The following is a 14,745-nucleotide window of genomic DNA, read 5'->3' as shown; positions in this document are numbered from 1 at the left end:
GAAAAACAAAAAACAAAACAAAAAAGACAAACAAAAACAACAACCACCCAAAAAAACCCCAAAAAAACCCACAAAACAAAAACAACCAACCAACCAACCAAAAACCCCCAAACATTACATTCAGGGTCTGACTGCCCCTCTGGATTTAGTCTTTATTTCCACCTCATGCAATGCAACTTGTAGCCATCAGGGGAGCCATTAAGTGTGGCAAAGGCAGAACAGCCCTTGAGCAACTGAATAAGAAGGAAGGGAGAAGGTCACAGGAGAGAGCTGGGAGAATAATATTCTTGCCTGGGGTGACAATGATTTAACAGGGAACATATTTTCTACTTGTAGCCAAATAGCCCCATTATTCATAACAATTTCCATCAAGCGTCATGATTGTCTCCAGGGCATCCTGAATTTAAACTGACCCAAATAACTTAGTGCCAGTGAAACTCAGGTTTAAACCAGCCCAAGATGAGCTGTCTGAGTCTAGTACAGGTAGGGCCTTATTACTATGTTAGTTTCCTTCCTTTTTTGCTTTGCATGCGATTAGATTTCTCTAATTAGGCAACAATTATTCAGTGCCTCTTTGCTTTAGGGAGCAGACTTCCCCTGAGTACCTCAATGTTACTGAAGCTCCTGAGAGTGCAGCAGGACAACCTTCTGTTGCTCAGTCTTGCTCTTTTTCTCAAGGCTGCACAGAAGTGAATTTGTGACTGTAAGGCTGATGGTAGCCCACCTTCAATTCCTTGGTCAGTGCTCAGAATAAGTTGAAGAAGTGTGAGAACAAGTGAGCATTCATATTCACTCAGCCTAGCTTTGTTATCCCATCTTTATATTTTCTCCATTGCCACCGTTGAAGGAGTCCCAAATCATTCTATATTTCAGTATACATTATCCAAGAGGGACACACTTCAGTCCACATGGCCAAATGAAGCACCATCACAAACTTTAACAAGTCCTAATGGAGTTAAAATGTGTATGATTAAGATGATTTTTAAAGCTTGCCGCTCAAGGATATACAATGGTGAATATTAATTGTGATCGTCTCAGTTACATCTTTTGTATATCCACAGAGTAGCAGAAAATTATTTGAAAATATGTTTGAGAAGACCAAAACTTGTGCTTCTCTGTTCTTGTGTTCCCTAATAGCATGGAGGTTTAGAATAGAATGGCTGTAAGCCCAAAAAGTTTGCGACTGTTTTTCTTATTTTATCTCAAGTTTGATTTCACAAGGGAAGAAGAAAAAGATATTGTATGTAAAGAAGTAAGATAAAATTATTATTTTTATACTGACACTTTTCTCTGAGGCTATAAACTATTTTAGGCACTAAATCTGCCTGACTTTACAAACACTGCCCAACCTCCAGAGTATAAATATGTATTAATATATCAAATATTCAACAGCCAGCAGTGTGAAGCATGTTCTACAGGGAAGCCTTTCCCTGTAGCTAATTCATACACTATTTTTCACATATACAGATAAACAAAGCTAATATGTCTGTCCACAGTAAGCTATTAAGAAAATCTAGCTCTGAAGAGATTAATTTCCATTTTAAATGGTATGTGAGTTCAATTTATAAAAGCAATAACTCAATGGCTTAACATGTGACCTCAATTTTGAAGGCTTCTCCATCCCAAGGAAAAGAAACCCTAGAAACTGAATTTCAAATTACAAACTGTAATAATACAAAGACATTTTTTATATAGACTCTTTCTTACAAAGACTATTTTATTTCATTTTTCATGATGTAGATAGATGTTTCCTAATTAAATTCATATCAAACTGAAATTTAAATCTGCACAAGACTTCTATTATAGTCCTATTACCAACGAGACAGTATCTCAAAGGCAAACTTACAATTAATCAGAAATATTACACACACACACAAAATACCCATTGTTTTCTCTTCAATGTACACAGAATTTGCATTTTCATTATCCTGTTCATTTTTACCACCTGATGCATCCAAACAGCTGAAATGCTACAAACTGTAGAGTAAGAGTCTTAGTCTACAGAGCATACAAAAAGAAAAAAAAAAAAAAGTTCTTTTTTAAAAAAAAGTTTTAAAAAAACTTTCTTAAAAAAAGTTTTATCTTTTTTATTATTATCCTTTTCAGACAGGACAGAATTTTGAAGATTCTATTTCAACAGTCAGTCATAAAAGAAGATTCTTTCTCTCTCTGACCTTATTACAATACAGCAGAACCAAGCGTATACATTATGTATGCACTTACATAAGCACCATATATGTATATGTATGCTACACTGAGAGTATATATACTAAATATAAATCATAGGAATAGTCTTACCCAAATAAAGGTGCTACATTTTCCAGTCTAAGAAATCAGAAATCATCTATAGTTGCTTGACAATATCTCAGATTTCTGCCATTGGCACAAAAATTTGGTAGCCTGGCGTTTGTTTTGGAAAGAGAGTTTTGCTAAAAGATGGATGGAACACCTTTGAAAAATGTAGAACAAAACTAATGTTTTGTCATTTTAAATAAAAATATATCATATAGAGCACATCCACTTTCTGTATGAACTTAGCGTATCTATTTTCTTTTTACACACTGTATTTTAAACAAATCATTTTTCAATAATATATCTATGTATTTAGGCTTTTTCATTGAGACAAAATACAGTGACAAAAAAAGTCTTCTTTCACTCTATTAATATATAAAATGCATAATAAACTCCTTCCCAGTAGGCTTGGTGATACATATATATATATATTTACAGACAGAATGGGAGGTACAGTTTGTTATATAAAAAGTCTATACTAATTACACTGTCTATAATTTAGAATACCTACACCCATATGTGCATATTTTTGATAAACTATTCTATTTTAAAAAGATTAACAGATTAGTGTGAAATTTAAAATTGCTCGTTTGAAATTTGACAAGGGTACATTACTACAGAGCAAGGCTGTCTTCAGGTGACTCAGATCATTGATGAGATATGATGACAACATTTGAGTTCAGTGGCCTGTGAGTCCGTCCTGGCAGTGCTTTACTGTTTCTGCATAATTTGTGCATAATTTAGAAATCAGGAGCCCACTTTCTTTTGTAACACATATCAGCCTGTACTTTAGAAGGCAAAGACATGCAAAAGACAAGAATTTCTGACTTACTACTTAGATCTGTTACCAACCACATTCTACAACTTTTAGTAAATTGCTTGAAATGGGTGGAATTAATTACTTTAGGTATTCTTGAATTTCTTTCTAAAAAAAGCATGGATATAAGAATATTTTCACTTTTTCTCACAGTTTCAGTTACTAGTACTGAAAAAATTTGCAAATCATTCTGACTAGTGAATCAATACCAACTTCCCCAAAGAGAGACAAGTAAAGCAGCTAGAGATGGTCCTAGGGGAGCTAGACAAGACATGAGAGCTTGCTTTAATGTGATGGTATGTGTTGCTTCTGAAAATATATAATGCTTATGGCTTTATTTCACGCTTTGAGGAAACCCTGCTGTGACAGGAAACCTAGCAAACTAAACAAACTCCTACATTTATGTTGAATCTCTAGCTTCTGGGATCAGTGGGACTCAGGTCCACTACTGAATTTATACATTATTCTCAAATGCCATTTTCATTCTACTAATAATAAAGGCACATTGATTAACAAAATGAAAAAAATCATTTTGGGTGTTTTCATGGTTGTCTTTAGACAATAACTATCTTAAATAAATTTGAATTTTTATGGAATTTCACATTTTTCTAGAAAAGTTCTTCATATTACAAATGCTGCAAATATTGAAACAGACTTACCTATTTATACTCTTTACTGTCTTTTCTTTATTTCTGTTTTTATTTTTTAGTGGGAAAAATAAGCTAGAGAAGTAGTTAAAACTGCTTTCTAAAGGCTGTGAAAATAAACACATGCTAGGATTGAAGATTTGGATATGTACATGAGAAGAGCATGTATCACACAGTTCTCATCTATCCTCCATGGTCTGGTTGCTCTGGGTCGTTCATGTGAAGGAAATGTACATCTTTCTACCACTCCTAAGTGGCACTTTGGGTGAAAAGGCAAGAAAACCTTAATTGTGCATGAGGCTGCACTAAAATGGAATCCTTGTTTTGACAAAAAAAAACAGGGTAGGGTTTGTCTCTAAGCCACTCAACTAAAGTGCAGATTTGTTAACACAGTGACTTCTTTTGTTTTATTTTTATTCATTTAGCCCTATGTTCTATGTGTCCTCCTATGAAGAAATGTTCGTAAATGCTAGGAGGAAGGTCAAAGTCATACTGCAAATATTCACAATAGATGTAATCTGTCATGGGGCAGAAATCACAGAAGCATAGAATGGTTTGGGTTGGAAGAGACCTTGAAGACCATTCAGTTCCAACCCTCCTGCCATGGGCAGGGTCACCTTCCATTAGACTAGGTTGCTCAGAGCCCCATCCAGCCTGGACTTAAACACTTCCAGGGATAGGACATCCACAGCTCCTCTGGGCAACCTGTTCTAGCATCTCACCACCTTTTAGAAATCTGAAAGAGTCCTAGAGATCACTGAAATTCCCACAATAGAGCACACATAGAATTTAATTTATGTGTACATCTTGTGTTGGTTAAATTTTTGTTTGGTAATTTTTTTCCCCTGTACCAGTAAACTACTGAGAGTAATTATAATAGCCTTTAAATTAGCTCACATTAAACCCACCAAAACCAGGTATTATTATTAGTGTACCACTGTATCTTAACACAGACACAGGAATTTGAGAGTTTTTAAACAGTGACATCATAGTGGTTTGCACATATATATATAAAGTTGTAATATGAACAATTCTTCCTTCACTGTTACTTTGCTTTTTTTAATTCACATTACGGGAAAAAAAGTCAAGATGGATTTGTCCATGGTTTGGGTTTTTTTCATTAAACTGGTGATAAAAAGAAATGGAAATTTTGAATCCTAATTGGCAAAGTGATTAGAAGAAAAAAATCATTAAAAGTTCTCTGATCTGAAAAGAAGACAAGTTTTCTAAGAAGTCTGCAGACTTCAAAGGGAAACCTGATCCAAGTGTGCATCATATTTTAAATAGAGACAACTTCAAACTGCGGATCGTGTATACAGAGAAACTGACAGAAAGACAAATCTGCTACTTAGGTCTTACTTTGTTAATATTTACTCATATGAAATGCTCTGATCTATTGGAGAATCTGCTGCTAAGATCCTAGGATTCTACATCCATACAGCTGTATGCTCCCCTGGCTAGAGGGACCACTGTAAGCCTCTCTAGAACTCGGGGAATACGGTCAGTTCGCACTAGCGACTCTTGGCACTTGCTGGCGTGGAGATGACTGAGCCCCTCCAGCATGGCAGATTGCAGAGGGCAGAGAAAAGGGTGCTGGAGAGGACAAGATGGTCAGGCAGCCACTCCCGGGCCTCCCAGCAGAAGGAAGACTATGCAAGAATTCACTTAGAGAGGAAGATGAAAGCAGGAGTTCACTGCCCCAGCGAAGTCCAGCAGAGATTGGACATTAGAATGTAGACCCAGGGCAGAAGTCAATCCTAGCACTTCCCCTTCTCTGAGTTAGGAGCTCAGCAGGACCCCAGCCTGGGGCAACAGCAGCTGGCCCTGGCAGAAAGAAGGAACAGTGCCAGAGGTTCCAGGTTTGTGTCTCTCAGACCAGAGCTTCCCACTGGGAAAGCAGAGATCTGAACACAGAGTCATTGAGGCCACGATTTTCCACAGCTGCTGTGCTGCATCCCACAGTCAGGAAGGTTGTAACCACATCTCTGCACCTCTGAAAGCCACTATGGCCAGCCCTGCCACAAATGCCACAAGTGACCATTAAAGACAAGAAACAGCTAAGGAACAACTGTTGATTATATATGTATTTTAGTTGCTAACTCTTCCTCAAGCTCGGGCCCTACTACTTTTGCTGCTTCCGCAAGCACTGCTAGCTTCTGCAAGCATTAATTCCATGTCACTACTGGATCTCCAGCATCCTGAATACTCAGTGGTAATCCCATTTCCTCATACTAACATAGTATCAGTTTCTAAACTGCATCACAAGGTACTCTGGATGTTCCTAGAAACGGAAAACTAAAAGTGCGTTTACGCATTACCACACTACCAGCTATGCATTCGGAATTTCAGAGGTGCAACCCACTTGTGAATTATGACATTCAGACCAGCACAAGTGTTTGTCCTGATGTAACAAGAGGGCCAGTGAACAGCCTATGCCTGCAACTGACCTTTCTGACTGCTATACTGAACTGCTCCCAAAACAGCCATCTCTGGGGCTGAGACAGACTTCTTCTGACCCCGGCTGGTGAGGCTGTTTTCAAGCTCTTGTCACTATAGTTCTCCTCTAATCTGAAATGGCACAATTCAACATCACTAGTGGAAGTTATCTAGCTACTCAGCACTGTGTCCAGTTCTGGGCCCTCAGTTCGGGAAGGATGCTGAGACGCTGGAGCGCGTCCAGAGGATGTAGCAAGGCTGGTGAGGGGTTTGGAACACAAACCCTGTGAGGAACAGCTGGGGGAGCTGGGGCTGTTCAGCCTGGAGAAAAGGAGACCCAGAGGTGACCTTATCACCCTCTACAACTTCCTGAAAGGCTATTGTGGTCAGGTGGGGGTTGGTCTCTTTCACCAGACAGCAATTGACAGAAGAAAAGGACACAGTCTCAAGTTGTGCTAAGAGAAATTTAGGTTGGATGTTAGGAAAAAGTTCTTCACAGAAAGAGTAATAAAATACTAGAATGGTCTGCTCAGGGAGGTGGTGGAGTCACCATCCCTGGATGTGATTAAAAAAAGACTGGATGTGGCACCTGGTGCCATGGTTTAGTTGAGGTGTTAGGGCTGGGTTGGACTCGATGATCTTGAAGGTCTCTTCCAACCTAGTGATTCTGTGTAACATTTGTAATGCCTCTACCTGCACCTCTCACAGCAAGAGATGAGAAACAGGTATTTCAGAACATGATTCATCTAGCTTGTTTTAGACACCTACTTCAGGATGCAACAAACCTTACCCAGGAAGGCAATATATCTCTCCTATAACTCTAAAGGGACTCCATGAGACTAACTCAGATATAAACATCAACATATGGTCAGATTAATTCCACCCCCTCAAGTCTTCTGGCTTTTGACTTAGGTCTTTTCTTTTAAGTCACTGGCAAAACATTAATTATAGAAGTACAGGATATGGACTTAAGTGATATATGTATGAACTCAAGAAGTACTTATCATAGGCTGACTTGAAAGAGAGACTTAAACCTTAAAGAAAACCCAAAACAACCAAACAAAAACATTTTGCACAAAAAAAATATTGGTCTTTCAACTTATCTGGGTTTTTTTTATTATTTTTTTGATTTCATCTTTTATGAAAACCTAATGTTTTAGCTGTATATGTTTCCAGCTATTGATGTTACCTGTTCAGCATTTTTTGGACAGACAGTTCAGTTCCAAACAGTTAGGAAGAAGTCTAAATATAGATTAAAACCATTTTGGCCTAAAGAACATATTGTTTGGGCATTTTGAAGTGAAGAATTGTCAGGAAAAGCACAAATTAGATTTGAGAACTTTTTTTGTAGAAAGTCTTTCATTAGTTAATGATATACATTTCTTAAAATTTAGATATAGTGTTATCTTATATTTTAGGGTTATCTATAGCTTTCTACTTTTTCAATATCCATTACACTTTTGCTTAATAAATAAATATGCAATTAAATATGTAATTACTGTAAAATTCTTGTCTCATTCTCTCAGGAAACCATGACAACACCCATATTAATTGGCAACACGATTTTTCAGATTCTGTTTGCCCCTAAAAAGGCAGGGGAAATGAGATGGCAATGCAGTAATAATATTCTATAGAGCATCTTTGGTATTTCCTAAATCTACTATCTTGAAAATAAGTCTCCATTCAGTGGCCCTAGCAACAAATAGAGACTTGAGGAACCCTGAATCACATGGGAGTTGGAATGCTAAGCCTGATCCCTGCTTTAAATGACTGAAATGTCATTTTCTGTCTCAAGGCAGAATTCTAGGTTCATAGAAAATGCCTCTTTCCTAAATTACCACTACTAGGAGATCAGACTGAAAAGAAAAATAAATAATTTCAAGTCATTCATTCATTAGCTGATTTTTTTAGTTGCAAACTGTTTTTGACTTATTTGTAATAATAAAGGGAATTTTATCTCCTTTTTTTTTTTTTTTAATTAATTTTTTTCTTTTGAACTCAACATGTTTGAGATATGGCTTTTCACAAGCTCTCCATGGCACATAATCTTTCAAGAACCTGAAATTCAGTCTCTGGTGTGAAATCTCATAGCTCATAAGGCAGTTCCTCTATTAATAGCACTACTATTAGTTGGTATCATGCATTTCAAAGAAATATTGCCTTTTGGTAGGCTGATGGTAAACACTTATGAAATGTATAGAAGATAAGAAGAACATGCTATTTTTTTTTCCCCCATTCTCTAAAACTTTCTGAAACATGTAAGAATTATATGAAGCTCTATCAGATTCAGTACACAAAGTCTGCTAAGCTTCTTTCTAAAAGGAGGAAAGATTAAGGTAGGAGTATTTATTTGTTTATTAGTTGTATATGTAGTGTTAAGGGAGTCTTTTGTATGTGAGAGGTTGTGAGGCCATAAAAAAAGTCATGAAGAGGCTGGCTCACATTTTATGCTTGGACTCATTTAAAATAAATCTATTTTCCTGAACAAAAATGGCTTCCCAATGTGTTTTTCTCATATACTGCAGGGGGAAAATGAGAAAGATAATAAGAGAAAATGAAGCTAAAAGCTCCAACACTGTTAGTTTCAACTTATTAACCTGTTCAACAAATATTTTTCAAGTAAATTTCACATTTTTCAACTAAATTTTCCCATGTAAACTCATGTAGTTCTCCTAATATACTTATATGAGGGTCTGCTTAAATGAATCCATTTTGGTAGATAAACTTGACTTCATTGTTGCTTAAACAGTTGTTTGAAACAACAACATTATTAAAATTTAAAAAAAAAAAAAAAAGGCAGTGGTTTTTTTCAGTGATTGTAGGTGCAAATGCTGCCAAAATTGTCTGCAAGGACCCATGCTGCCTTTCAGCTAGATGTTTCCTTGGCAGCAAAGTCGATGTAACAGACAATGTGAACTTTCCTCATTTATTTCCATGCAAAGTCAGCCAGATCCGCTTTAACACTTTTCATTAGCGGTTAAAGATAGGCTGGCTGATCACAAACTAAGGCAGATGGCAAACGCAAGCAAGCCAGTTCTGCTGGCCCTGGTATTGTGGGAAATAACCTCCAGTTGCAGTCTGAATGGTTAGCTGAATTTGCAACTTCCCTAACTACTCCACAAAGGATTGCAATGATCTGTGTTTACCCACGCCACGACGGAAGCAATATGCAATTTGGTGGCTCGAGCTGTGCTGCCTTTTTGGTTTGCAACCTGCATCAGGACTGTCTCTGGCAATTAAGTTACACTTAAGTATCACCTTGCTTCTACAGACATGAAAAGCATGATGTAAGATGTGTATCTTAGTCTACAATCCCACTGCTTTAATTAAGAATATCACAAAGCCAATTCTCTTAGCATATTCCTCAGCCTCTCTTTCAGTTTTCATAATAGGGCATATAGAAATGCTAGGCCAAGAAGGAAGCTGAGAGTAAGATATTACACACTGAGAGCCCCTGGGATGTATTAAAAACATCTAGTCAAACACACATCTAGAACATGGGTCTGGATTCATCCACAAAACTGCTTTCACTAACTGCCAGTTTTAAACAGATTTCCCTTTTAACAACATGCAAATGAAGTGCTTTCCTCAAAGCCTAAAGGGTGTTCCATGAAAGCAAAATCCTCCCCAAAAATTATAAAAATGAGGTCAGTACTTTGCCAACAGTTAACATTTTCCACCATCTGGCTTCCAGCCAGTAGATGGGGTCCAGCAGACAGATCCTCTTCTATCTGCATAGTCCTATGTCCAGAGACTGAGTCCTCACAAGAAACCAGGGCCATTTATGACTTTTTAAAATAATTTCCCATCTCTTCAATAGCTGAAAGGGATCTTTCTGTTCTGAAGCTGTTAGTGCAGCTTTGATACCATGATAATATTTCCAAGGATACATTTTATGCATCAGACACTGGATATCTGAGAGTTAAGATTCTAGGTACAGTCTTGGAGTGACTGGATATGGAACAGGTGCACATCAACAAGTATAATCCAGGAAGATTTGGAAAGTTTGAGGACACAGGATGTTCTATCAGCACAAAATGCACTTACTGATAAAGGAAAGACTGGTTTCTTTTTAAATACTGAAAATGTTGTGGTTTAGTGTCAGAAAGTATTATTTGTGTTAATTGATTCCTGAATCAAATTGGATTTCAGGGAAAATGATGAAATTGAAAGAATCAATCGTTATTCAATATGCCTGCAACTTGCAAAGCTTTTTGAAATATTATCCTGGCATCTTCATCATTGTGTAATATTATAAATGCAATAGTTGGGTTTTGTCATATTTTATAATATTGCTAATTCTCTCATTTTGCACTCAAATAGTTTCAATTTAAAATAGAAGTTGTACTTCCTTAACCTTATATATAAACAAGACTGCAATTCAATAGTCTCAGTCTCTTTATCCTGTAAACAAGATTTGACAGAGGCCCATAAAATATGAATGGAATAGATAAAATTATTAGAAAATTACTTCCTTACAATATGAGCATCCATCTGTCTAAAAAAAATCAGAAAGAAGTAGCATTTCACATCTGCTTAAACTATAGGACATATTGTCACAGGATGTTGTGGATACCAAATGCTTACATGAGTTCAAAAAGAGATTACACCGATTAATGAAAGGAAATCCCTCATAGGCTACTAAACACAAAAATATGGCCTGTGCCTCAGAAATTCAATGAGCCACAGATTACTGGAAGCTAAGAGGGAATATGCTGGGGTTTTACTGCCATATGTTTACCCTGCTCTTATTCTCTTCTTTAGGTATCTGTTAATAGCTGTTAACTGGAGATAGGATATTTTGTAGGATAACCTTTGATCTGAACCTGCTTTTGCAATTCTCTGTTTACAAGCACATACTTAAGTACTATAAAATAAAGAATCACATAAGATATTAATATTTTACATAGTTATCCTAGTGGAGAACTAGAAAATAAGCATGTGACAACTGGAAGGTCACCCTGCTTGGTAGCAGATCAAGTTTGATGTTGATAATTGCTTATTAAAAAACATACATAATCAATTAAGAGCACTATGCTTTATGAAATTAAAGCCATGTTAACATTGTAATACAGAGCTTCCTTTGATCTGAAATGCTTGGCTTCCTTTATACCAAGCCACAGCATGAACACTGTTCAAGACACAGAGCTCCCTTAGGAGATGGTTTTCACAACTCCACTGGTTCACATTTCCAACAGCATATATCTCCTGCACTGTGTCAACCACACTGGCAGCCAAAAGAAATTTACTACGAGTTGATCTATGCAGTTCAGAGATCAGGATTTTCATAAATTTTTCTTGGCTGCCAGCACAGTGCCCACAGCAGAATCTATGCACTAACTGGAGTCCAAGTACATTACACAAGACACTGCATTTGCATCAGGTCCAAGAAGCTTTTACTTGGCAGTCTACAAACAGCATGGTACAAAGTGACAGGTTTCTTTGCTTGTTTTCTTGTTATTGCCTGCAAACTTGAATAATTATTTGAATACTGGATATTTTTTAACAAAAAAAATAAACAAAACTGAATTATTGAATTTTTAAGTTTTATGTATACACAAGTTACAGATATCACACATGTATGTAAATACTCTGCAGTAATATTCTCCTTACATGTCACTGTACACTAAAATCATCTATTACTTCTGTAAGGGAGTTCCAGTTATTATTTATCATATGTTCTTTGATGGAATAACTATTTTTTGCAGAACTTCAGTATGGTACACTATCTACCTTGGTAAATTTGTTACAGAGGTAAAAAATAATGTATTTTAGTTTGACTTCTATTTCTTTTGCTGATATGAAGATAACAGTATCAAATTACCACTACTGATCTGTGTTTATCTACACTTAGTTTTTGCCAAATATTTTCTGCTGCTGGAAGACACAGTTCTGTGGCCACATTTTATCCAGTAATTGGTACATTACATATCATGTCTAATGTGCTTGAAAACTAAGCTCCAAGAAATCCTTGTTTTCCCCAAGCACTTCTAAATCTTGCCCTTTTTTAAAAAGCTGCATTTGTGCAAGTAGGTCAATCTTAAATTAATCTAGTTAAAAGTAGTGCACTCTCAATTTAAACTGGTTTAACACTCCCTTAAATAGATTTAGATGCATTCAGTAACTTCCCAGAAAAAATAACTGCTTTAAAAAAGCTTTAAACTGCCTTAAGTACATGTAGACAGACAAATGTGAAATCAATTTTGATAAACCAGTGCAATAAGGCTAATAAGATGCCCCTTTCAGTTTTGGTACAGAAAGACAGAACATAAGGCAGGATTTTTCTTCAAGCTACTAGAAAACTTACAGAGACAGTACCTATCCCAGATGCTCTCTGGCAGTGACTTTGAATTTCATCACAGTCAACTGAAATATTTCCATTGAAGAAAATACTTTGAAAAAGATTTTTGTGGAGGGTTTTGACAGTACAATATCTCCAAAGTACTGCCACTCCTAGGAAGAAGTCATTGTCCCTTTCTGAGTTAACATACATCATTCATTGTCCATAAATTTTTAATTTAAAAACAAGGAGGAGATATATATCACCTAAATGGATTAGAGTAATGGGAACAAGGAAATCTCTCCCTAGTGTCAAGACTGGTATATTCAGATTTCTTCCTCTTTCTTTTTTTCTTAATTTCTTATTCTTTTTTTTTCTTTTTTTTTTTTTTCTTTTTTTGGTTTACAATTCTTAAGTTCAAAAGAAAATAAGGATTAAAAACTTTCCCTAATAAGTGCTGATTTTTCTGATACCTACGTAGGCAGCATGATTTCCATCTCCTTTTTTACATCTTTAAGTGTACATATTGTGAAACATTTTCCTGTAAAATCCTATCCATTTTGATTTGCTGTTCCTGAACAGTGCTCCTTCTTCTGCTGTACTTGCTAAGCACTACCAGCATAACCCGAGTTTTAACTGAGGCTGCCCAGGAGCACAAGACAACTCATAAGGTGCATGAAGAAACCATCCTTCTCCAAATTATTTAAAATCTAAAGCTCTTATCTCACCTGAAGCTGAGATAGGCAGATCATAAAGGAAATGGAGTCTACTGTAAGTGAAACAGCCTACTCCCATGGGAACTTGAAAAGTAGCTGTGCTAAATGGGAAACTAGAAGATGAGAGCTGGCTGAAGGAAAACTACAATCCAATAAACACACTTTGTATAAAGTCTTGACAGAACAGCATTTCTTTTCCTTATTAAAAAAAATAAAAGGAAAACAAACAACAAAAAAATAGTGCATAATATTTTATCTTCCAGTATCTCCCTCATTCCCTGGCAAAAGAAATTCTGTCCTTGTTTCCTCTGCTTCCCTGTGATGCTGTGTATTGTTCTTTCTGGCAGTATTTCTAGGATCACCTGCAGCACCATGGATGGAAATTCAGAGGAAAGACCTCCACAGCTCAGCTAGAGTTGAGGTACCAGCTGTACTCTGCTTACAGGGTATTATGAAAGCAAAGGAATATATCCTTGTAGAAAGCCTGCAAGTGTAAAATTGTGTGACAGGAGGTTTTTTCCTGAGCGACGGGCCCATTAGTCTTTACTCCTACAAAAGCCTCATTCATTCTTCAGGATGAGGGAGGAGTCAGAGCATGGATCTCTTAGCAGAACATGATTGATAAGATAAAATGCCGATGAAGTGAGAACAAAGGAAAGCAGCAAAGTGCTGTGCAGATGATGTATTTTTACTGCAACTGTCCTTGGAGTCTGGAGTATTATTAAACCAAAGGAAAATACAAGAAAATCGACCAAACATGACAAGAAAAAAAAAACAAACCACCAAATCAACCAAAACCCTGATGTATGAAGACACTGCAATTAAGTAGTCAGAATAAATTGCTGTAGTAATTAACTATACTCAGAATACTGATTTTGTATATGATTCCTTATTTGGAATGAAAATTACTTTAAAAAGGATAACAGTTTATGAAAGCATTTCATTAACTTGCCTGTCTTTTCTGAGGTAGATGGCATATAAACTGTTTTCATTAGAACAGTACAAAAAGAATGAGGCTAGGACTTTCAAAAGGACCTCATTTTCGCAATCTTGCTGCTAAGTAAACAAGTTGCTTTGTGTTTTTGAATTTCTCTGGGATACTGGAATAGGAACCAGAGAAAATCAGCCCCTTGGGGTGAGAGATAGTTTAAAAATAAAAATAAATCATCAAATCTTTTTCTCATTCTGCCGGATTTCAAATAATACTACAAGAAGGTGACTATCCACTATTGGAGCAGTGAATCTTAAAATTGACACTCGCCTGGGAAAAATTACTCATAGCTGAGATCAGATATATGTTTTTCAATCTTCTGCTTTTCAGTGTTCTAAGACTCAGCTCAAAATGATAGGAAGCCCAAGAGAGCTGTAGGTCTTTCTTTCTTGCCAATCCCAAATGGCATGCTTGTCTTTTTCCCCCTGGAAATTTTTCCCAGGAAAAAAAAAATCAAACCAAAAAACCAAACCAAACAACAACAAAAAACCAAAACAACCCCTCAAAAAACCCAAAACAAACAAACAAACAAACAAACAAACAAACAAATAACCCAAACCTGCATG

The 14,745-nt window shown here is 36.4% G+C and overlaps 1 protein-coding gene across 1 annotated transcript in view; it reads right to left on the bottom strand.

Moving 5' to 3' along the window:
* The window catches only part of MMP16 (matrix metallopeptidase 16), a 166,946-nt gene that overhangs the window by 49,960 nt on the left and 102,241 nt on the right, over positions 1-14,745 (bottom strand). The window lies entirely within an intron of this gene.

This window comes from Cyanistes caeruleus, chromosome 1 (genome assembly GCF_971803275.1).
Source record: "Cyanistes caeruleus chromosome 1, bCyaCae1.hap1.1, whole genome shotgun sequence".
Taxonomy (NCBI): domain Eukaryota; kingdom Metazoa; phylum Chordata; class Aves; order Passeriformes; family Paridae; genus Cyanistes; species Cyanistes caeruleus.
Note: the sequence above shows the minus strand (reverse complement) of the source record. Positions and strands in the feature narration are given on the sequence as shown.